Source organism: Anopheles funestus, chromosome 3RL (genome assembly GCF_943734845.2).
Source record: "Anopheles funestus chromosome 3RL, idAnoFuneDA-416_04, whole genome shotgun sequence".
In the NCBI taxonomy this organism is placed as follows: domain Eukaryota; kingdom Metazoa; phylum Arthropoda; class Insecta; order Diptera; family Culicidae; genus Anopheles; species Anopheles funestus.
In genome coordinates this window covers 57103684-57126485 of record NC_064599.1, presented here as the reverse complement: position 1 = coordinate 57126485, position 22802 = coordinate 57103684, and the positions used below count along the sequence as shown (strand labels likewise).

The 22802-nt window shown below is 41.8% G+C and overlaps 1 protein-coding gene across 3 annotated transcripts in view; it reads left to right on the top strand.

The window, feature by feature from the left end:
• Positions 1-233: 233 nt before the first annotated feature.
• Positions 234-22802, top strand: part of LOC125770250 (RNA-binding protein 24-B-like) — a 45014-nt gene continuing 22445 nt past the window's right edge. The window contains exons 1-2 of one of the 3 annotated variants that reach the window (XM_049439652.1): positions 234-375; positions 1071-1524. The gene's annotated coding sequence lies outside the window, so the exon portion shown is untranslated. The other 2 variants (XM_049439653.1, XM_049439654.1) reach the window with 2 other exon arrangements.

Here is a 22802-nt window from a genome sequence, read left to right as displayed (position 1 = left end):
ATACATATGACATAAAACATCTATCGGTTAAACCTCAGTTTTTCAAAATATTTCTTCATTAGAAAATTACTGTACCAACCGCTAGGGATTATAGTCATCGTTCGGACGTTTTTCGTTGGAGTGAAGCGTATGGTAGACTCGTACCGATGTGCTATCTCTTTCACCCCTACAGCACACCGAGCTTCGGGTGTCGTTCGGCTTTTTCCGACAGTCCACATCCAACCAACAGCACAACGCATTTCCACGCCAGTTTTAATCTAACTTTGCGCGTTACAAAGCGAACAGGGTGTACTTTTCGCTGTCTTCGCTGCTTTTGAAAACGCGCCATAAAATTTTTGCAACGTGCAATCTGTTTGGAAGTGTTCTTCTACTACGGTAAAGCTGGCAACAATACCGTGTGTTTGTGTGTCTACAGTTGCATTGCATGGACACAATATCGGTTATTTAACGTATGCACCGGTGCTTGTTCCGGCGTCCTTGCGCAGAGGTTGTCTAATTTTCCGAAGTGTTTGCATCCGCGTCAACAAGTCGAACGCGCGCTTTGTGTCGCTTTGTAAGGGTAGTGTGAGATAGTTTTCGATTCATCACATCGAATCACGTGTGGCAAGAGAATGCGCGTGTTGTTCGCTTGTGTTTTCGTACGCTAGGAAAAAAAAAATTAGGTGAAAATTATAGCGCGTTTGATTGCAAGTGGCAAGTTAACGGCAAATCGAGAGTCCATCAAGTTCGTTGAATTGGGAATAATTTTCCGAAACGCAGCTAACGGGATTGATCAAAACATTGTTGCATTGCGAATAGAAGCATTCATATTTTGTTTAGTAATTTTAGGTTTGTTTTAAAGATTATCTTAATTTTTTGATAAAAAAAAGTTGAAATGTGCCGTACCTAGTACCAATCTATTTTTTTAGTATGTGCAACACTATAGTACGGTGTACGAATAAGAAAAGAACAATTCTAATCTAGTAAACATCTAGAAATCGTCCGTTTAAAATCATTACTACAGCGATCGAAAGAAGGATTACGAAAACGCCAAAATAACATAAACATACATTCCTTTTTTTGTTTTACAGTTTTAACCCAACAGTTTTGTGATAGTGTTCGCTAGTGTTCCAAAGAATAAAAAAACCAAAGTGAGAAAGAGCAATAAAAAAAGAGTCAAAAACTTAATTTTCAAAGTCTCGAATAGTTGGTGCGTTTGGTGTGCAGAGTTGTGTTGTGTGTTCGGGTGCGTGAAAGATAGCGCTGGTGAACAACCCCCCGGATCGAACCGTGCATATTAGATCGTTTTTGATTTTTGGAGAAACAAAAAAAGTGAGGAAAACATCATCCACCGACAACAACGCTCTCTCTCTCTCTCTCTCGGGTGAGGGTCACCAAGAAGAAGGGAAAAGCGAAGGAAATTTTTGGTGTTGCCTGCCCCGTGTGCCAGGGGTTGAAGCAAAACACATCATCCAGCCGCGGATCCATCCAGCGGCGTACAAATTTCAGGGAGCCAAATTCGAGAAGCACAGCAGAAGAAATCAGGTAATGCACCATTATGCCAACGAGCAGTATATGCCTACACAACCGTGTAGCACTGTGCAGTGCTAATAACAATAATAATGCTACTACCTATAATTGCCCCGATGGAAAAGCGCAACCCGTAGTGTTGTTGTTGTTGTTGTTGTTGGCGGTGCTGTACGGATGCGTCGGTGAAGCTTTGGACCGACCGATTGGAAAACCGACATTAGGCGCAACTGCCCTCCCCACTCGATGGAACGGCCCCGGAACCGGACATAACTGGAATGTTTGGAAAATCGTTTTCGTAGACGATCCCGATCGCGCGAGGTTTCCCGATCACGGTTTTGCAGGAAGGGGTTTGAGAGGAATGCTTTGAATTCTTATAGCACGAAGGAAAATGCTAATTGCCCCGGTGCCAGATGCTGGCGGATACAGTTAATCGCATTTTTATATTTTGCTGCCCATGTTTGGTCTTTGGACTGAACAAAAAACACAAATTTTGAAAATGAAGAAATTGTGTCTTCTTGTACTGTTTATAGCAGAATGTGCTTGCTTTCAATCTCAATCCCAAATGTCCCTGTTCCGTTCCGTGTCTGTTCCGAAGGACACAAAATCGGAACCCCTCCGTAGTAATACAATGTGTACATGTTAATGTTCCTACCGTTGTGCATCGTACGTGAGTGAGGGGTGACACACAACAAACGCACATCACGCAGGGTACAAAGGGAACTTGCAGCGTGCGTCCCTCTGTACGTTATTGCGCTTGTATGTATGCATCCCGGTTCCCGGTTGTCGATTCCATGATTTCCCCGTTGCAACCGTGATGGAACTGCGCTAGAGCCCGTGTTGTATGTCCTGTGAAGTATTTCAAACACAAGGGCATTTCGATATCACGTCTCGTACGCGTATGTAGTTGTTAGCGCGTTGGGAGAAAGATTTCATTTTCGTCACAAAAGGGACAAAAGGGTCGACACACGATTCAATACGCGAGTAGACACACACAAACTCACATACACATACTTGGATTTGAATGCTTGGCTTAACCACGGGCTTTAGGGGAGGTGATAAACGAGACTGGAATTGAATATGACAGACGGGTTGATTAGAAACGCGAAATAATGAATTTTATCTGAAATACGAAGATGTGATTTTGACAATCTTTTTATACGAAGTTTTTGCACTCATTGTTTTTTTTGCAAGAAAAACATTGAAATTTTTTTCTAACATATTTAGGAATTTTTCAAATCAAGTTAAAACATATTTTCGTTTTATTTATTGCATTTATGGTAATTTTTGTTTACTTCTTAATACATTTAAAATGATCATGGTGGTTCGTTGGTGTATGTGATAAACGGCGCCGGTTCAAATCCCTACCAGACCGTCTCCCCGTAGCAAGGAGTGACTATCCGGCTATTTGGTAAAAATAAGTCTAGTAAGTCATAAATGGCCGGCATGACCTTAAGGGTCATTAAGCCAACAGGAAAGAGAGAGAATGATCACTCTTATTGACGTATCTATGGCCAGTTTTGACGGCAAAATTTGATGGTTATTACTTGTTATTTTGTAAAATATTTATTTATATTTCTTCAAATCAATTTGCAGGTCAATGTATTTTCTATATATTTTGATCGTTTCTTCACAATAAAACTTCACACAAGATTCGCACGAATCTCGAAACTCGTAATGCTAAAACCCGTTACAGCATGTCTTGCGCGAAATCTTTCTCCAAAAAACATACCGAACAGCGTGGTTTGGAGGATCGTTCGATTAAGTCTTTCACTGTTGACCTCTCGCACCTGCCAAAAATCTCGAATCGTTGTTTTGCCGGTGGTTCCGTTTAGATTGTAAGGCGAAGGGTACAAGCAATGGTAAAAAAAAACGTTTTGATCGTTTATCGTCACGATCAAAAGATGGTGAAGAAGAAGTAATCGAATCGTGTTGAATCGCTGTCGAAATCGTATTCGTGTTGGGTAGAGGTTCTTCTTCTGGCAACGCAAAACCCGACGCAACTAGACGAAGAAAGTGCGCTACCAACACACGCACGGATGTAGGTACCTTCGGGGCAACAAATCTGGGGACTAGGCTGTGGGCCTTGGTCATTATCGGTCGTTTCGTAACCGAAACATCTCGCCACAGTGGGTAACAGTGCGCCCCTCCGGGAGGGCCCCCTGGATCCTGGGCTGGTGTCAGACAGACGGGAAAGGCGAGAGAGAGAAGAAAGAAAAAAAACAACAACCGCTGCTTTCCTGGCCAAGCTGGAGCTGCTGGTTTGCTGTTAGCCTAAAAGCCTTAGTGTTGCCCTCCCCGATGCCGGTGGCGATCCAAAGCAAAACCCGAACGCAAACGGTACACACACGTGGTGCGTTTCGCGTTTCGGTTTGTACGCATGAAGCCCATGATGATTCACGCGCATCTGTCCTCCCCTCACCCCATTCCGCCATTTCCACATACCCCCCCCTTCCCCGGGGTGGCCAGATGAGCGAACCTGCTAACGGAGGTTATTGCGAGAGGGAAGAAGAAAAAAAAGGAACATTACGCTCGTAAAGTGTTGGAGAAGCAAAAAAAAAAACAACAAAAACCAGAACTAGCAAAAGAGGTGGAAATAGGAGCAAACGGACCATTTCCTAAGGTGGGCAAGTCCGGTGGTGGTACGAGACCCAGTGCTCTTTGTGGGGCCCCACTTATGACTCTCTGGCGATGATTAACAAATTATTTTCAACCACCGTTTCCTTCCACACCTTTGCCGCGGTTATATTTCCTCCGCGATGATACACGGGATGGACGTGCTATTTGATTGGGATTGGGAATTTGGGTGGGACGATGGAAAAATTGGGCTCCTGCCAAAATAAAAAAAAAGAAATGATAAAATAAACTACAAAACCAATGCAGGTGCTGCTGGGGCAAAAGGTTTCCGGCGTATATTTTTTTTCTCGCCCGGTGACTATTACCAAATGGATTGCCATTATCAACCGGGATTGAGGTTACTTGTATCTTAACTTTATGGTGGCTTTCCTATTTTTTTTGGGGGGATCTGGTTGTGTGAAGTGCATGAAGTTATTGACGTTAGATACCGAAAAGATAGAGGGAAAAGAGGATTCAAATGAAGGACTGTTGTGTTGTGTATGTTTCGCAATTTAATCCTTGTTATTGTGTTTTTATCTGTTTGTTTTCATCTTCATCTTTCAAATCTGTAAGTTTTTGCGATTGTACAAGAATTTTGGATTTTACAATAGGATGTCGATCAATTCCTAGATCTTTTCTATTACATAAAAATTCACTAATCTTTTTTTTTTACTTCGTTAGTCGAGAACCCTGCATCTTTGAAGTTGCTTCAGACAAGATACACGCGAAGACCTTCGGGGTATTGGTCTGAACGCTCAATCATTAGACCATAGGACCGGTTCTTTAAGGGTTGTTTCAACCAGAAAATCAATTTATTTTGCAAATAAATTTAATTATTTAGCAATATTACGACGTTTGGAATAAATACCTTCGAAGCAAAATTATAAAAAATGATCCAATATTAACAGAATTGCATTGAACGCAATCGAAAAGAAATAAATTAAAAGATAAATAATTTGTTTTGTAAAAAAATGTACACATTCGGTACCTCTTCCATAGCCGCTAATCAGTCTTATGAGTAATAAGTTGAAAAAAAAAGATAATCCGCTTGTCCTCCATTCTGGTGGAGCAGAAATCCAGTTAGTTTGCGATGATGATAAGCTATAGATTGCAAACGGTGTGTAGAAAACAAAAACGAAAACAAACAAGGAAAGTGGGAAAATTAGCGCCCGAGCGATCGTAAATCTTGATCGCTTGGCAAGAAACAAAAATATAGAAAAAAAAACCCTCAGAGCTAATGCGGTGAAAATTGGCACAGACAACAGCTCGAACTTTTCCCTGCTTGTGGGTAAACAGCACCCTCCCTCCGCACCCCACCAACCTCCGGCAGGCTAATTAGTTTGTTTTGATGTGATAAAGAGCTGGAGCTGATGCAGCTGGATGAAAGCGGAGGTCACTTGTTGTTGATGATGTCTAACGGGTCGAAAAGGATATTTTGCATTTTTGTTTTGCCTGGAAAATGACATTTCGAACGTTTGTCGTATTGCACGGCAAAGTTTTAAACTCGTTTATGCAAAAGAAAAGTGCGGTGATTCCGTTACGTATGTTACGCATCGGTCCAACAACATCAGGCAACCTGCATATGCGTATAATGCGCAGCAGGGTACAACCATACCTGGCCGAGCATCGTGGTTATGATAGTGTGCTTTTATTTGTACCATACCCGGGAGTGTGTACAGGGCTCTCGGTAAGCGTGGTAAAAGGAGAAAAATACACACACAGTTCCGAAAAAGGGAAAAAATAGAGGGAGGATGTACGAGCGAAATCAGCCATCCGAGGCTGACTCGCGCTCATCGAGAGCATTTTATTCTGTTTTTCTCGTACAGATATATATATTTTTTCTTCTTTTGCTAGTTACTGGTTTGTTTGTTATTTCCACCAACACGCAAACGCGGACCCGAGACGGTATGTTGCACGCGTATGCCCTGTGAACGGGGGGGGGGGCGCGCAAACGAGCGATCTTCATGTAGAAAAAAAATGAAAACCCGTATGATCGTATATGTGTGGCACTGGTGTTTGGTTTGTTGGTGCTTGCGATTGCGCGAACCTCATTTTTTTTCTTTCTTTCCCTACCCCAAACGCGGTCCAACACAACGCCTCTAGGCTTTTCCAGCGCGTTCCGTTTCGGGTCAATCAGTCAACGTCCGGGTGCTGCATTACGGAAGTGCCACTGAACCGTCGCGATCGGGGGTGAGTTTTAGCGCAAGCTTCCCTCGATTTGGCGTTTTCGGTTTCGGTGCGTTGAACGAAGGGAAGATGTGTGGAGGGAAAGGAAGGGAGCGGGGAAGAGGACTGACGTGACCAGCCCTGGGTATCGTACCGTGATGCCGCTATGGCTCTTGACCGGTTCAAATCCCGCGATTTATAAATTGCCACCACCGGCGAAAACGGAAGACGGAGGTGAAATTTAGAAATTTGTTGTGGTGGAAAATTAATACAATTCCGATGGTGCGTTGTGTTGCTTTACACTGTCCGCTGTGCGTTGTAATAATAAATTGACCCATACACACACACAGAAACAATTAGATAGTTAAGTGCTCTGATGCGCCGATCCGTATGGCACCTTTACTCACAATTATATGATCACGATCTTCACTATGACCGGTACGGTACCGGGTAAGGAAGGTTGGGCGTTAGTAAGTTATTACATCTTAACTGGATCATAAGTGTGCCATCACGCGGGTTAATAAGCTCGCCTTGTTTTAAGCTCCGAATCCGTACGGTAAGCTTCGACGGTATCATATCAGCAATTTCTAATGGAGCCTTTTGCGGAGCGGAATACGTAAGTAATAAGACGGCTGTTTTGTTTCTTGAGCTACGCGTAACACATAACGCACTGTAAACAACCTGTAGCAAGCGACCGTAAGTGATTGGTAATGGTTTATTGCTTTATTGTTTGCTGTACGATTCGAATTCCTTGTGGATGGAGTAAGAGCACACTACGCGTCCATAATGTGTGGTGTGCCAATGTGCGATGTACGAACGTGTAGTTTCTGACAGGCGAGTGATGTCCTAAAGCGATAGTCAGTAGCGCTCTGATAGCGCATGCTGTATGATACATTTTGTGTATGTTTGTTTTTGTTGCAAAACGCTAAGTAATTGTTGTGTAGTTGATCGCGTTTATCAGTAGGTTTCTTTTAAAGGTGCGAAGAACACTTGTAATCCTTGTACGTGTATCAATATTTATTCAACACGATGTTCCCGAAGATACAGTAACTAGATTTATTTTTTCAGCGAAATGAATTAATTGCTAAATGCTCTGAAAAAGTATAATATTTTTTATCCAGAAATCACATAGACATCAAGAAACTACTAATAATCCACACAAACATTGCCCTGAAAGTATAGGGACGCTAAGACACGAATAGCTGGAATTTATCAATGGCTCGTAATGAACAACCTTTAAAGACTTCCACCAAAATTATTAGGTTATTGAGTGTCTATAATTGGAAAATCCCAAGATCTATTCTATTTGGAATAGCTGAAACTTCTTCTTCTGTTAAAGGACGTTCCATTGCTGATGTTTCGCCATGTCTTGCAAAACTAGAGTTCGATTTCAAAACTCTGTTTTTGTTTTAATAATTACAAAAAAATGAAAATTTTAACAACTTTGATTTAGGTTCTGGAATATAAGAACATCACACCACGTATTCTGAGTAAATTCAATGTCACTCGTCAATTCCTTCGTAAGGAGCTGAGAATAGAATTTCCTGTCTAGGACCTGCACTATTTTTGAACAGATGCTATCTTACATTCTTGTCTAATTAGTATTAAAAGATAAATACTAAATATTATTATTATAGTTCCAAGTATTACGGCTTCTTGATGGTGATTAGATTTCCCTTTGGTCTATTAAGTCATTGTATAGAATTAAACGAACAAAGCAAATCCTTCCCCAACAATCAAAAGGGATATTGAATTTAATTTAGTCAACTTTTGAATATACAAACAGAATCAATTACACACATTTGTACAAGGTTTCTGCATAAAATGGATAGAGCACCGGTCGTCAACAAATCTGTAAACATATTTCAAACACTAAGAGGTTCCGCCGGTTGCCCTTTTAGTCTTTCTTTTTAAAGGGCAAGCACAATAACCGGGCCCATGCTTCAGCAAACGTTGCATGAATGGAAAACGAAAGAATTCGTCCACATTGCTGAATCCATGGCCCAGGAAGAATAGCGTCCTTTTATTTTTTTTTTTGAAGGGTGCAAGAATGTTAAACCTGCCCATGTTTTTCGACGTGCTCTAGTGTGCGTGTGTACATTGGTTGGCTTGCAAAATGTTGCCCAGAAGGGCCCATGCTATCCTCTCCAGAAGTTGTGCTTGGTCGTTTTTTTTTCGGTGTGTGTGTATGACGAATCATCCCTCAGTTTCCTTTGCCGAAAACTAATCACAAGCGGCACGAATCATAATGGCTGCCGGATGTGTGAATAGAGAGTGAGAGCGGGAATCGCGAGGAAACGCGGAAACAGCCACGGGATATTGACCCTCCCGTTGTGGGTGGAATCTGGCGAATAGCGAATACATCCCTTTGGATGACAATGAGATAGTCCTTCATGTATTCTACTACATCGCACATTCCTGTTTGCATGTTTGGAGTTGCTGCTGTATGCAATCCGATTTAACATCGATATTCTCTTGCGTAAGTTACTTATATTGGGGGGATGAATTTCCCAATGGTTTGCTGCAACGTACAACAGTTGGTTCACTGTGGTATAGGTATTAAAAGAAAGAAAAGTTGGTACTGGAACTGGCTGAAAAGCGAACTGTGGTATACATATTTTTCATTAATTTACGCATAATTTGAATAGCTGTCCGTTGTGGTGCTTGGACCGAAGGGTTCAAACGACTAAAGACGATTGACATTACGGTTAGGGGAGGTTAGTTTGCTTCCCATCATCCCATCTGTTTCTTCGTTACCCGCCCAACAGTGTCTCGTGTCGTTGTTCGCGTAACAAGGACAAGAGTCCTTCGGCTGGTGCTAATCATTAATTCATTCTCCAAGTGTACGTTGGTCCACCGATGCCTCCAGCTCGGCTTTTAAAGAGGGCCGTTATTTTCCTGTTTTGCTGTTTTCCATTCCATTGCTAACTCCCTGTAAGCGTGCGCGCATATCCTGTCCCAAACTTGCGGTACACGAGCGAACTTTTGGAGTTTTATGCGGTTGCGGCGCGTTCTTTAGGCAGTTTAATCTGTTTGTTTCCTCGCCCTCACATACGAAGCTCACAGCGATGAGAATGCGCGCGAAGATGAAAGACAGCTGGGAATTCTAAGATTCACATCGCTCTGCGTCTTGTGCAGCGGCATCACTGCAGCACCGTACGGTGTCTGCTGGGAGTCGGCGAACAGTGGCAAAAGGTTCGGTACACTTTGTTGCGATTTTATTGCAGTTTTAAATAGCTTTCTTGATGTGTTTTTGTTTTTATTTTCTGATGCTTTTTTTTCTTCTTTTTGTTTTCACTGTTCTTCGTTGTGATCACTGATTTGTGCGGTGTTTTTTTTTTGCAACAGCGAAAGAACTGAAGTAGAAAATGAAACCAAATCCCCTGTTGGGAGGATGCGGCAGTAGAAACAGAGGTTTGGAAGAAATAATATTATTTTGTTTACTCCTTCATTAATGCTGTGTCATGGAGAGTTTATTAAATTTCCATCGATTGAAGTAAAAATTGTTTAGTGTTTCAGCATGTAGTGGTTTCGGATTTACATAAAAATAATATTCCTTATTTTATCTCATCTAGCGCATACTTTTGTTTAACTTATTCATTTGTAAGAATTTTCATAATCGTGTCATTAGCTAATGAATATGGTAATATTGTTGCGTTTCGGGTTTTTTTTTGCAATTTTTATTACCAACTAAGCGGTTCCCATATGGCAATGGGAATTATTAAGACAGAAGACGGGCTTGAACACATGTGCCATAAATTCACACTTGAGTTTAAAGACCCCTTTGGGCGATATCATCATACGTTACCGTTCCCGAGCCTAATCAATGCACTGGGAAAGAATTTCCCTTGCTTTTTTGTTTCGTTCAGGTCTCCTGCAACGAACCGTTTTTTTTCCGTCAGGGTGGTGTCATTTACCTCTCGCTGTGCGAAAGGGCTACAGTTATTATGGTAATGTTGTGACACTACTACTGGCACTTAGTTCACACACCGCCAGGCCCAAGTATCCTTAAGTGCTCTCCTGCTTGAGCTGTTTGTGAGGGTTCCCCCACGTCGATGCAGGCGTCCACGATCGTATCAAACTCGTTCTCATTTGATATGAGAATGGTAGAATTGTATGCATGACAGACCATACACGAAAAAGACACGTACCCAACAATCAGCCATATAAAACCGCAGTAGCGCCCAATACAGTAGCAACACCATCTGCTGCCATGATCGCGTTTTAGGATCTCGTCAACGGACGTTTCTGGTTTGGGTTTTGTTGTCTCCTGGATGCATGGGCCACGGTTTCGCTACGATCGCATTATGATGATAGTTTCAGAATGTTTTCGAGGCTCCGGAAGGACATGTGGTAAAGACCACATCAAGCACCGATCGTGTGCGGAGTAGCGTAGCGAACCTACGCAGGGATCGAGCAAGGGGGTCATGATCCTTTTTTTTCCTTTTTCGTCTGTCTGTCTGTCTGCCTATCGTCATAAATACGGGATCCTCAGAAACCATCCAGTGAACATCTGTTTTCCCTGAAAGAGTGATACGCGTAAAGTCCCCAGGAGATGGTAACAAAAGTAATTCGAAATACCCGTAGCCTAGGCGAAGCTGTTGAATGTATGTTGCGTGTGTCATAATGTACATTGCTAAGCTTAAAAGGAAATAGTGTGCGTTTGTTGCTGTTGGTATGCGGCACGGGAAAATGTTCGTTGTTGTGTGCGTGTTTGTGAGCAGACTTGCATTAAGCTTGATAGAAAAAAAGCAGGGAGAAGAAAAAAAACAAATGTTACCAGTTTACATGTGCCTATTTACCAAGGCACACAACATGGACAAAATGGATCAAATAAAAGGATAAAGGTAACTTTGGTGGAAGCATTATGGTTACCACGCTTGACAATTTGACGTCCGCGTGTGTGACGTATGTGGACCAGTTACGTCGTGTAACACTCGGTTGTTCTATTGTTATTGAACTTCTTTTTTTTTAAACCACTCTCTCCCCCTGGATTGGAATGATGAAGTTGGGTCTAGGTTTGGAAGTGTTGAGTAGGTTTCGTTGTTACGTTTTCGTTGCTATTCCGCATCAGCGTAGCATACATACACGAGTGCACATCGTTTGGGACCGGGTCCATTCATGCTGCAATATGCAACAGAGTGTGAGCTGCGTATCCAAGCCCTATACAACGAAGGGTTGATAGGGAATAGTATGCGATCCTACACAAAAGAATTACTCATACAGTTGTCATGCTATCTATTTTTTTTTCATGCAATCTGTTTGAGTTTGATATTCGAACATGTCATTAAAATCGGATAAATCATTCGAATGATCAGCAGTCAGTCTCGTCTGCTCTTGGACACCCCCGTGTGCAAATGTGTATTGTTTTACCTTTATCCTATTGTAACAGGGTGGAGTGTACGTGTGTGTGTTTGTAAGCCAACTCGAAGGGGGGGATGCATCCCCCATGTGTATGGGGCGCGCTCGTATTTTGTACAAACAATTCGGGGCGTTGGTGCTCGCCCGATCGTAGCGGAACATTATGGAGTTTTTTTTCTCTCTTTCTTGTTGTTTTGTTTTGCATTGTGAAAATGCGGCAGGGTTAATGTTTCTTGTTCGCTTTTAAGCCTCCATATGTTGCTGGTTGAACACGTAATGGGGTAATGAATGGTATGGCAAATGGGTAGAAACGGTAGCGCGCACATGTGTTCTGTTTTGTGCGATTCTAGCTGAAGTGCAGGGTTGTTCTACTTTGTTTACATGTTAATGCCATTTTGATTAGGTTTGCAATTTTTATTAGGTTTCGTAAATTGTTGCGTAGAAATTTAAATATTTTTTCGTATTACGTCTTATTGTATATAACATTTTATGACTATTTGACTAGCTATGTGACTTGAATGCTACTATTTGAAATATTAACATGATCAAAATTTAGTTAAACATTTGTTAGTACTTTATTCACTAAACATCTCTAACAATTTCAATTCCCAGGCTATGTATTAACACTTCAGCCATGCCTCATTATCGACAGTTTAACCGAATATTCTCGGTGAGAAAATACCACTGTGTAGTTTTGGTGGGAACAGCTGTGGGTTGTCTGTTATGAGCTGGTGAATTTAAGCTTAATGAACCAAGTAGAGTTTTTGGTTTAAGAGTTGGTCTACAAGATGGTGAAATTACTTGAACCGATAATAAATAATAATAATAATAATAATAATAACAATAATAATAATAATAAAAATAAATAATAAAATATAAAAGAACAGCTTGTAAATGTTCTGAATATTTTTAAAAAAATCTGTGTATACTTTTAAAATATAATTTATTATGATAGTAATAAACGCATGGAAAACAATATAGTAAATGAAACGCAATGAAAATAGTTTCCAATGCATCGGCAGTTATTTTTTTTATAAAACAGCCAAAAAGTTTTGCCACTAATCTTCGAGATTTGTGTTTCATTGTTTTTATATTAAGCTGAGACAACCCTGCCCGACAGCATGCTGGCTCCATCCGCATGATTTTTAAGACCGTGTGGACTACGATCTGCGCTCGGTATATGTTTACGATAGTGTCGGTGTATGCACACAAAAAGGTTTTATGTCTCTGTTTCGTGCTCTTTCTCACACACCAATGTTGGTAGGTTTGAGGTTCCGCATCCCTCGATCATATGTGAAGATCCCGGTTTGATCGATGGAAAAGAAAATATGCAAGAATTTTAGATCCGAATTATCCATGTGATGTGAGCGCTCCTAGGCCATAGCTATCGGTTTGGGTTTACACTGCTAATTATTGCGGGATTTCAGGTACTTTGCCCTCTCGCATTTCTGCCCTTTACCTTGCGGTGCGATATGTAGCGGGCATAGAAATATTTAATCCCCTCCACGAGGAAACTTTATGCTTGCTGATAATGATAAAAATCAAAATAACACGAAGCCAGTCCAATCAGGCAACTTCATAAATCGCACCACAACGCATTCCGTTTCGATTCCACCGGGGGCCCGGTTTGATGTGGCACGCGTAACATTGGCACTCACACCCGACCGTTGGCTTTAATGTAATTTCTTTTTAGTTTCGGATCAACGCGAAGAAACGGTTTTTGTGGCCGTTGGCCGAACTTGGCTACACTCTATCCCGCTTGCTTTATTTGGCATTGGTGCTTTCGTTCCGAGCGAGGTTTACGCTCGAACCCGTGCTCTGCTACTCTGTATGCACATACATTTGGCTTCCTCCGATGGTAATTATTGGCCTTTCGTTCACCCTTGTCGCGCGGCCCATGGCACCCCCCGCGGGTGGGGAAAATGGAGGAATCCCGAGGAAGTAGCACGAAATATCGAAAAACGGTCACTACTGGACATTTGGAGCGATTTGGTGGCATGTGGAATAGGTTTACTGCAAGTGACGGAGAGTAGAGTATGTCGCGTCACTGTTTATCGGAATGACGAATGCATGGCCCGGCGGTGGGAGCAAATAAAACCTACAAACATACCGAAAACCACGTGCCAACGAGCACCAAAAATTTAAGAGCTTTTGCTTTGGGCTGAGGACTTGTTGGAGATTTTTTTTTATTGCATACACACCTCGGGAAACGAAATTAAGGTTGATTTTCGATCTATAAAGCTTTGGCCCTGTTCAAGATTAAGGTGAACTTGTTCGTGCTTTTTTTTGTTTGGTGAGGGGGAAAAATCGGATCCATGATATTTTCGGGGAAATGCGACGTGGGAAAGCAAAGGTAAGAATAGCGAGAGCTATAAATTGTTGAAGAAAGAGAGAAAAAGAGAGGCAATTAAGGCGAGAGTATGTTTTGGGCTTTGATTTGATTAACACGTGTTTCGAGGTGCTGCCGATGAAGTTGTTTGAGGCTTTGGTTAGTGTTTTATTAGGTGAGATCGTTTAGAAGTTCGAAATCAGGGTGATAATTGTGCACATTTTGTTTGCGAGAAAAAAAGAACGAATGTTTTGCAAGGAATTCTATTTCTGTTGTTATGTTTTTGCGCGTTTAATGTAAATTTAATGTCTCAGTTCATATAACTCTTCAATAAATTTTAGTACAACTTCAACACAATTTTCGATAAATTGATGATGTAAAACATAGAGTTTCAAACATGGCAGCTTTTCAGCGAAAACCATTCCAACGCCTTATTGGGCTTGTTTTATGTTCTTCCTTATTAGCAACTAAGTGTCACAATCTTAGTGGTCGCAGTATTGATTCGATGCCTTTCTTTTTCCCAACCGGCTCGGTACACTTGGTGCCACCGGCGAAGCACCATCAGCATCCTTTGGCACTTCGGAACAAAAGAGGGTTGCACTTGTCAGCATTAGGCCCGGGTTCATCAAACAGCTGAGTGCGAGTGAACAGGGCGATGTGTAGCGGCATGATACGGCACGGTTGTCGGTCTCCACCGAACGACGAGAGTGTATCCTTTCTGTTTGCATCCTTTTGTATTCGGTCACTTGTCGTTTGTTGCAAAGTGCACTGGCCCTCTGGTGGCGTTCTGGTGGCGAAGAGAACCCATTGCGATATTGCCACACCATCGTGTTTCCTTTGGGTTACTAAAAAAAATCAAAGAAGTGGAGAAAAGGTGAAGCAGAGTGTATAGTAGGTTCTTCAAGGATATTCGCTGAACGGTGCAAGTTGCAGCAGGAATGAGTGTTAGAATGAAAGCGATGGTAAAATATCGATTGGTCGTTTTGTCTTTTTTTTCTTGCTTCTTCTATCCACCCTTATTTTCCCTTTTCCCAGACCCGGGGATGGTGGGTATAAGGGCTCTGCACGAGTTTTTCCTTATACGAGGACATCGCTGCTGTAACGGTAAGCACCGGATGCTGGCTTCTGATGCCGATGATGATGATGATGGTGCTTGAAAACAGAAGAACTGCTCATTCAACATATTGTCAAGAGGAAATTGAATAATTCGACGCAAGGTTTTTTCTTGGTTTGTGGTCGATTCGGGTAGATGGAAATTACAAAAGAACTTCACGAAGGGTGTGTTCCAGGGGGAGGGAGTTGAATGGGGCGCGAGTCAAATGATTCATTCGTCCTTTCGACCTGGCTGATCCGTTTCATAAAACTGTGCGATTTCTTACCATGGAAGAAGCAGCATACACCAGCAGACCAGAAAAGGGTCACACGGTGAAATGTTTACGTCTGCTGATGTATGTATTTTTGGTTCGTTTTTAAGCTTCGCGTGATGATCGTGGGTGACTTTTCCGTCGAGTTGAGAACACAGAGTGGAGGATTTGAAAAGAGAAATTACAAACCAAAAAAAAAACTGTATTAACGGACGATGGCAATGTTGAATGAGTTCTGTGTGCCCTTCTGTGTGCAGTTTTGCAGATGGAGGGATGTTTTTTTGCGGATTCCGTGAGTGCAATGGCTTTTCTCCGACACGCTGGGGATTGGGAAGGAAAACTTCGTGGAAACTCCGATTATAGCGCCGGCAAGGAATCGGTTTCGGGCTAAGATGGAAGTGGATTTCTCTGCATTTTATGATCCTGCTTTTGTTTCGTGAGTTTTCTCCCGCTAAAGCCACCCTTCATTCGAGGGATGCCTTTTTGGCAGCCATCGAGAAGGATGGAAGAGAGTACGCAGGAAGGGTGAATAGTATACGCGAAAGCTGCGAATAATTTTCTCGTTAAAGATTTTCCAAAAACGTTTTTTTGTTGCTTTTCTTTTCCCTTTTTTTATTTGCGAGTCTTGTGTGTGTGCTCGCGCCCAAGTCAGTCATCATTCGGTCATTCCGAATGTTGGCGTTTTTTTTGTTTGTGTTTCGTTCGCTATCGTCATTTATCGTCGTCACACAACGAAACGTTTGGTTTGTATTTTTTTTTGGGGGGTAGTAGCGGTGTTGGGCAACACGTGTTCCGACATGCGGTTTTTGCTGGCACGATTCGCCTTGCAGGAAGGAATGCTACAAATCCGAAGGTGGATTTCTTTGTGTAAAAATAGGTTTTGAAGCTGAGAAACAAGGAACCGGCATTTTCGGGGGTAAGCGATTGAGCGCTACTACCGCGGTGGGTGTGTGTTTGTTCCGTTGCATATACATATATTGGGTGAAACAAAACAAAGATAAACATCTTGGAAAGGTGAAGAGAATGAGAATGGAAAGAATAAATAGATTGTGCAACATATTTTAAATTATTTGTTGTCTGGTGAAATCTGGTTCAAAATACTTGTATGTGGACGAAATACTTTCGTCCTTCATCGTTTTCCTTTTTCAAAATATTTTCAAAATAGTTAGTCCTTGTAACGACTAGACCGTTGCACATTTGTTTTGCATTGTAGATTATTTTTCTCATTGCTTTAAATTAAATCTTCTTGATATTGTACCATAAATTATGTGCGAGACCCTTAGAAAATGATTTATTTTCTAATTTTCCTTAATTTCATAGACGTGCATCGGTTATGATTAACTTTGAAAAAGAAATCTTAAACTTACAGCGCTGTAACTGTGAAATTTAGGTTCTTTTTTTATATTTTCCAACCGGTTTACCGGCATAGGCAAAGTTTTTTGGTGCGAATTGAATTATAATCAAATTATCTCAAGTTTCCAGCACTTTGTGGTACAAAGAAACTTTTTATTCGCCACAAAACCGACAGAAGCAAAATCGTACCATGCTGATAATCGGAAGATAAACTCTTGAAAGATGGGCAAAGTGTCTTTGTTATGGCGCAAAAAAAATAAACGTCCTACAGCAACTAGAGCGAATGTATACTCTGCCATCTTGCTTAATTAGGCATTTGTATGCGGAAGTGCATTGATCGCTTCAGGAGCGATTCTTGGGGATCGGAGAGGAACTCCTTTTTTACGCACACCCACACACACACACTTGCCTTGCTTGGGATCTTGGGATTTTAGGTTTAGCAACTGTCGCATGCTGTAATGATATTTTGAAGAGATACCTTTTTTCAAGTCTCGTTCCAAAACCCCCGGGAAGAAGATGACGGGGACATTCTCTCACGTGCAGTAAATTACCACAAGTTTCCTTTTTTGTGCTCTTCACTGGTACTGACATCCTTTGCGTGACAACAACAAAAAGAAGAGAAAAAATTACCCAAAACGTTTGCCTTTGCTTTTCGGTTTCGTTCGCTTGATTGGCAGAGGGAACGCTCTATTTGAATGGCCATCGAAACGTTCCCGATTTCCGATCGGCAAGATACGTCACAGTTGCGGTTTCATCGTTGGCGGAAGAAAGGTTTTAAATTTCATCGTTCTCCCATACCCCACAAAATTGTGTCCACACCCGTGGAAGCGAGGGTGCATCGTAAATTGATAAACCTCTCGTACATTTTTTTTCTCTCTCAACAATATGCCCGCTGTTTTTTATGCTGGCAGTATGAGAAATAACCCATGGTTTTATTACGTGCTATCCCGGGCTGTGGGTTTGGGTAGAGCAAGGAACTAAGGTTGTCTTTCCGGTTCCGGTGTTATGATTTTTTCTTTTTATTCTGTTCGATCCTGTACACCGGGGACAGTATCCCTTCCGGGTTGGTGAACCACCTGCGAAAGGGAGCTACGTTGGGTCACCCCCAGATAAACGTACGTACACATGCGTATGTGCATGCAATCGTGTGTGAAGGCTTGATAATGTTGATCGGAAAAATAAGGGTAAGGGTGTGAGCCTTCTTTCCGGTAAAAGGTGCATTAAATACGGCACGAGAATAATCGAACCGGTCGTAATGATGTTCGAAAAAGCAGGAGGTTCCTGGGTACCATGTAGAGGTTAATATTTGATAACGCACGACCAAAACGTTATTTGTTGGTGCGTTGGGACGGGTGGTGTGAGCGTGTAGCGAATGTCTCCCCCAAAAAGCCGGGGGTATATTATTTGTCAGATTTTTCACGTCATCGACATTTGCTGCTTCTCGCTCCATCACAAATATTCATCAGCTGCTAGTGTGGGGGGGGAGTGCTATAGGAAAGGTGTTCCCGATCCTGGTAGAAAGTGAATTTCGAAGGACAAATCCACAACAATACACAAGCGTTATACATATTATACCGATTACACAGGTGAAAATAAATATAAATGCAGAATCATATAATTATTTGTTTAGTGTTAGTATATTAAAGAGAGGTGGGAAATAAAATGAATAAATGAACAATGGAGTGGTTAGAAAACTAACACAATCACGGATGCTTCCTTATGTAACCGCAACGTTTTTTTATCCTAATGATCTATTATTAATATTACATGGTTAATCACATTACTTGACTTGTTTGTTAAATAAATTTTATAAAATGCTACAACACCATTAGACGCCAAGCTACCATTAGACGAAGTTTCATTTTTTTGGAGGAATTAGACCACTTTCAGTACAACATTTAAGAAATGAAGACTGAATGATAGTTTACGAATTTGATAGAAATGGATTCATGATAAACTGATTTCATAAATGAAAACAAGTCCTTTAGGATGACTTAAAACTCGTTACAACATAATTTGCATCTCTTTCAAAAATAAAAAATCCGATTCGGTCAGTGAATTGATGAATTGATGGTAAAAATAGAATTTCATCGTTGCCTCTACCAGCCTAGTTTTTTGTTGTTGTTTACCTTTACAATCCCAAGACTTAACAATCATTTGATTGAGTAAAATTTTGCTTAAATTTTCTGCTATAAAATCAATGAGCTGTCAAATTTTAAATCTCGCGTATCTTTGAATCCGTGTATAAGAGGTACCGTGTATCTCGAAGACTACATGTATTTGCGCAACTTTTTCTTCTTAAGGTTGAATAGATAAACTTACTATCAGCAAAGGTGCGTAGTTGTATATTTATTACCACCCGTGTATAGTTGTGTCTATACCTCGTATCGCTATCGGAGCCGGTTTGGTGCGAGGTTCAGTCGCACGGAGCAAATCGAATTAATGGAGTGCATAAAGGTCCTGATAAAGAGTGTTCTAGCGCACCCCAATCATAAAAATATCCCGACTGTATGTGTGTGTGTGTGTGTGAGGGCGCATTACGCTGGAAGGTGGAAATGATTGTGATGTGGTTGCGAGTGAGAAAAAAAAAGGTTGCGTTCGGATAAAACATACCTTCGTCGCAAGAACGATCATAAGGAAGGATGAAGGCTTTTGTTCTACATATAAAAGAATGCGACTTACTGGTCGACAGGAGGAAAGGTGCGGGAGTAAGTTGATCCGATGCTGATTAATCGACAAAGCGTGTGGCTGTTCATGAACTCCACGTCACCGTCCCATTTTTTTCATCCCTTCTTCGTTCAACCCCAAAACGAGGTATGGGCCCAAGGTGGACATATTCCGTTTTGCTACGTTCCTTCGTTCCCTGTCAAAGGTGGTGACGGTTCCGGCGCTGGCCTAATATCCTGACAGCTGTTTCTGCAGCCTGCGTTCGTTCGTTCCCTCGTTGCCAAGGGTAAATGACCCAATTCGCACACCGTGTGCATGGCTCAGTGACGGAAGGTCTCGGTTAAAGGTCCCTTTAAATCGCACCGAAGAAGCCTGTCCGGATGCTTCTGACTCGTGAGTAATTCCCGGTCTTGTGAGGCATGGGTTTTTCTGCTAGCTTTACTGGCTTGAAAAGAGGATGAACAAAAAAAAAACGGTTTTGCTTGTCAAAAACGTGTGTCAGCATGGAGAACACGTCATATGGAGGGATAAGTGTTTCACCGTTTATTCGCACACACAAGCCTCCGGGACAGCCGGCTCATTCTAAAGCGAGAACCAGGCTGAACCAAGCCAAGAACATCTGCTGTCTGGCAATGGTTCTGCTCCCGATTCGTTGCGTTTTTAAGACATTTAAACCGGAGACCTGAAAGGAATCCTTTTAAATACAGCCTATAGGTGTGTGTATATACCTTTCGTAACATTCTTTCCCTGTGCTTCCCTGTTTTTGAGGGTCCCTCGACATAGTTTCTCCCTTCCGTAAACTTCAAACGGGGAAGGAAACAAAAAATAAAGGTTTCTCAACAACAAAAAAAAACTCTTCTCCCCAGCGGCGGCGTTCGAGTGCATGTAATTCTTGAAATCGTTCCCCCGTACAACGACAAAAGCAAAAGCGTAGATTACGGCGCGAAAGAATTATGGTGTGCGGGTGGTGTGCGTTAGGTTCCTTTGTGCTCCGTTTTGTGTTGTGTGTTGGTACGGCGGGTTTCCGTTCTGTTTTGACCGTTCCATCGATGCAGCACGTCGTTTTACAATGTGTGCGTGTATAACCTTGGCCAGATGTCGTATATAAATATGTGTGTGTGTGTGAGTGTACATTCATTGCCACAAAGGACGAATGTGGACGAAGCAAAAAAACAAAAAAAAGGGAGTTGAAATTACCGGCCATCCAAACGCCAAGGACTCAGTTTCCTGAAGGGAAGAAAAATAAAGGGGAAATGGCGGTATAATACGGAAGCACACACACAAACACATCGAAAAACATGCACACAATTATCCTATCGTGTAGTTGTTTATTACGGTTATGTTTGATTTCCTTCTTTTTTTTTGGTTTGCTGTTGCGTTCTACGCGATATATCCTTCGCAGCTTATAGGCCGTTTTGATTGTTGATATTAGGGGGTGCCCTTTACTTCTACATCGTTCATCGAATGCTATACACATTCAAACAGTGAGGACTGGTTTAATAAAAAAACAGTACCGGTTGAACTATAAACAAGCATAAATACATACGCACAAATACAACGAGTAGCGGCGAAAGGATTTGACGCGAACTGCATACAACTGTGTCGTAAATTGTGGATGGAAATCGGTTCGTGTTCGTGTCATAAAATATCGTTCCGATTGCATAGATTTGTCCTGATACACACACACACACATGCATGCATACAGGCAGTGTGTACTCATCCGAATGTGCAGCTGCAGCAGCAGCAATGTGGTAACGTGGTGACGTGGTGCAACATGCAGTTGATGGGCTCATAAAAGTTGCAAGCCTCTGTTTGACTTTGCGAATGGGACTGGGCCAGCATCAAATGCTCCGGCTGCGTGTTACCCCACACACGAGCATAATGCATGCATGCACATTTTACGAAATGATACCTTATGATTATATTTTCTGGGAAAATAAAGCAAATTGTTTGCATGCTATAATGCATGCGGTGTGTGTGTGTGATTGAGTTACACTAGGGTTTGGGGGGATGAAAATGGCATCAAAAAAAGAATAGTCTTTGCATTTGTAAAGAGGTCCTGATGTCGTGCTATCGAGCCGTATGTAGCCGACCAGCAAGGAACAACACACAGCGATAGAGGGTGCAAATCACACCAACTTTCCTGGCGGTGGATTTTCCTTGTACAATTTGCTTCGAATTTTTTTGTTTTGGCACTACTATTCATTTGTTACCACCTCCAGTACGAATCTCAATCTCATTTCAATGCAGGATCTTCGGTTTTATCTGCATAAATTATCCCAACCGATGTCGCAATCAACTGAGAAATGTTGAGGTTTAGGGGCGGAGTGGTTGTAAGTTTCGCAGCGTCACGGTTCCGTTTTATCTCGGAAGAAAAATGACGTTCCAGAGAGTAGGACGAAGGCGAGTACCACAATGATGACGTCGTGGCACGCGTCCTTTATCTTAGTGTCCTCGATGACATAGTTACTGCGTCACGTTTGTGTTGAAGGGTGCCGGGCAGTTTGGAACTGTTTCATTTTTTCCTGTATTTGATAGAATTCAGGAAGGGTAGAACTGCTGGCGCGACTTGCAATGGCGCATTTTAGTTGTTAGCAAAATGCGTAAAAGTTATTTTGCGTTGTAGCTATTAGATTTATAGCATCTTTTATAGCAACTTGATATCTCCAATGTACATAGACTTTTGAGGAACCTTTACAAACATAATAACTCCTTGTAATTTACATTTATAAAGCTATTTTAAGCTGTTTAGATATATTTTCATTAAATCGGCTTTAATTTTGTGTTAAAATTGTGCTCAAGAAATAGATAATGCACAGCTGGGTGATAGTCATCATGTTCTTCCTCCAAACAGATATGTTGGATATATTTTTTTTATCTCTCAAATAGAACATCACCCCTAACAATACACGGCACCGAACTAATCTGCCTTAATGATGCGACTCCGTTAAGCAGATTCGCAGGACAATGGTGTCCTTTGGAATGAAAGAAAAGACATTAAGCACTATCGAAAGCACACGGTGCTTTCTTGGTACTTGGTTGGCGTTTCGCATCATGAATGCGATATCCTGATCGTTTCGGCATCGTGATTAATGGATGTTTAGGTCCCGCATTCACCTATCGACCAGGTCACCGATTTGACGTCGATTGCCCTTCAAAAGATGTGTGTCTCAGCAAGCTCAATGTTCTGGGCACGGTTTGTTGCCGCATGACGAAGTGATTTAACGTGAAATCACTTACCACAATAAGGTGGGACTCTAATCTTCAGTTTCCATCACCGTGCATGGATCCCAATCCCGTCCCAAGTGCAGGACAGTGTGGAAGCGTTAGCTGTAGCGAGCACAAATTGTTCTCATCTTCACACAGCAAAAAAAAAAAGAAATGCTTGCAAAGCGAGTTTTGAGCTGAAGTAATCGCTAACAGTGTGTGAGGGTTGATAA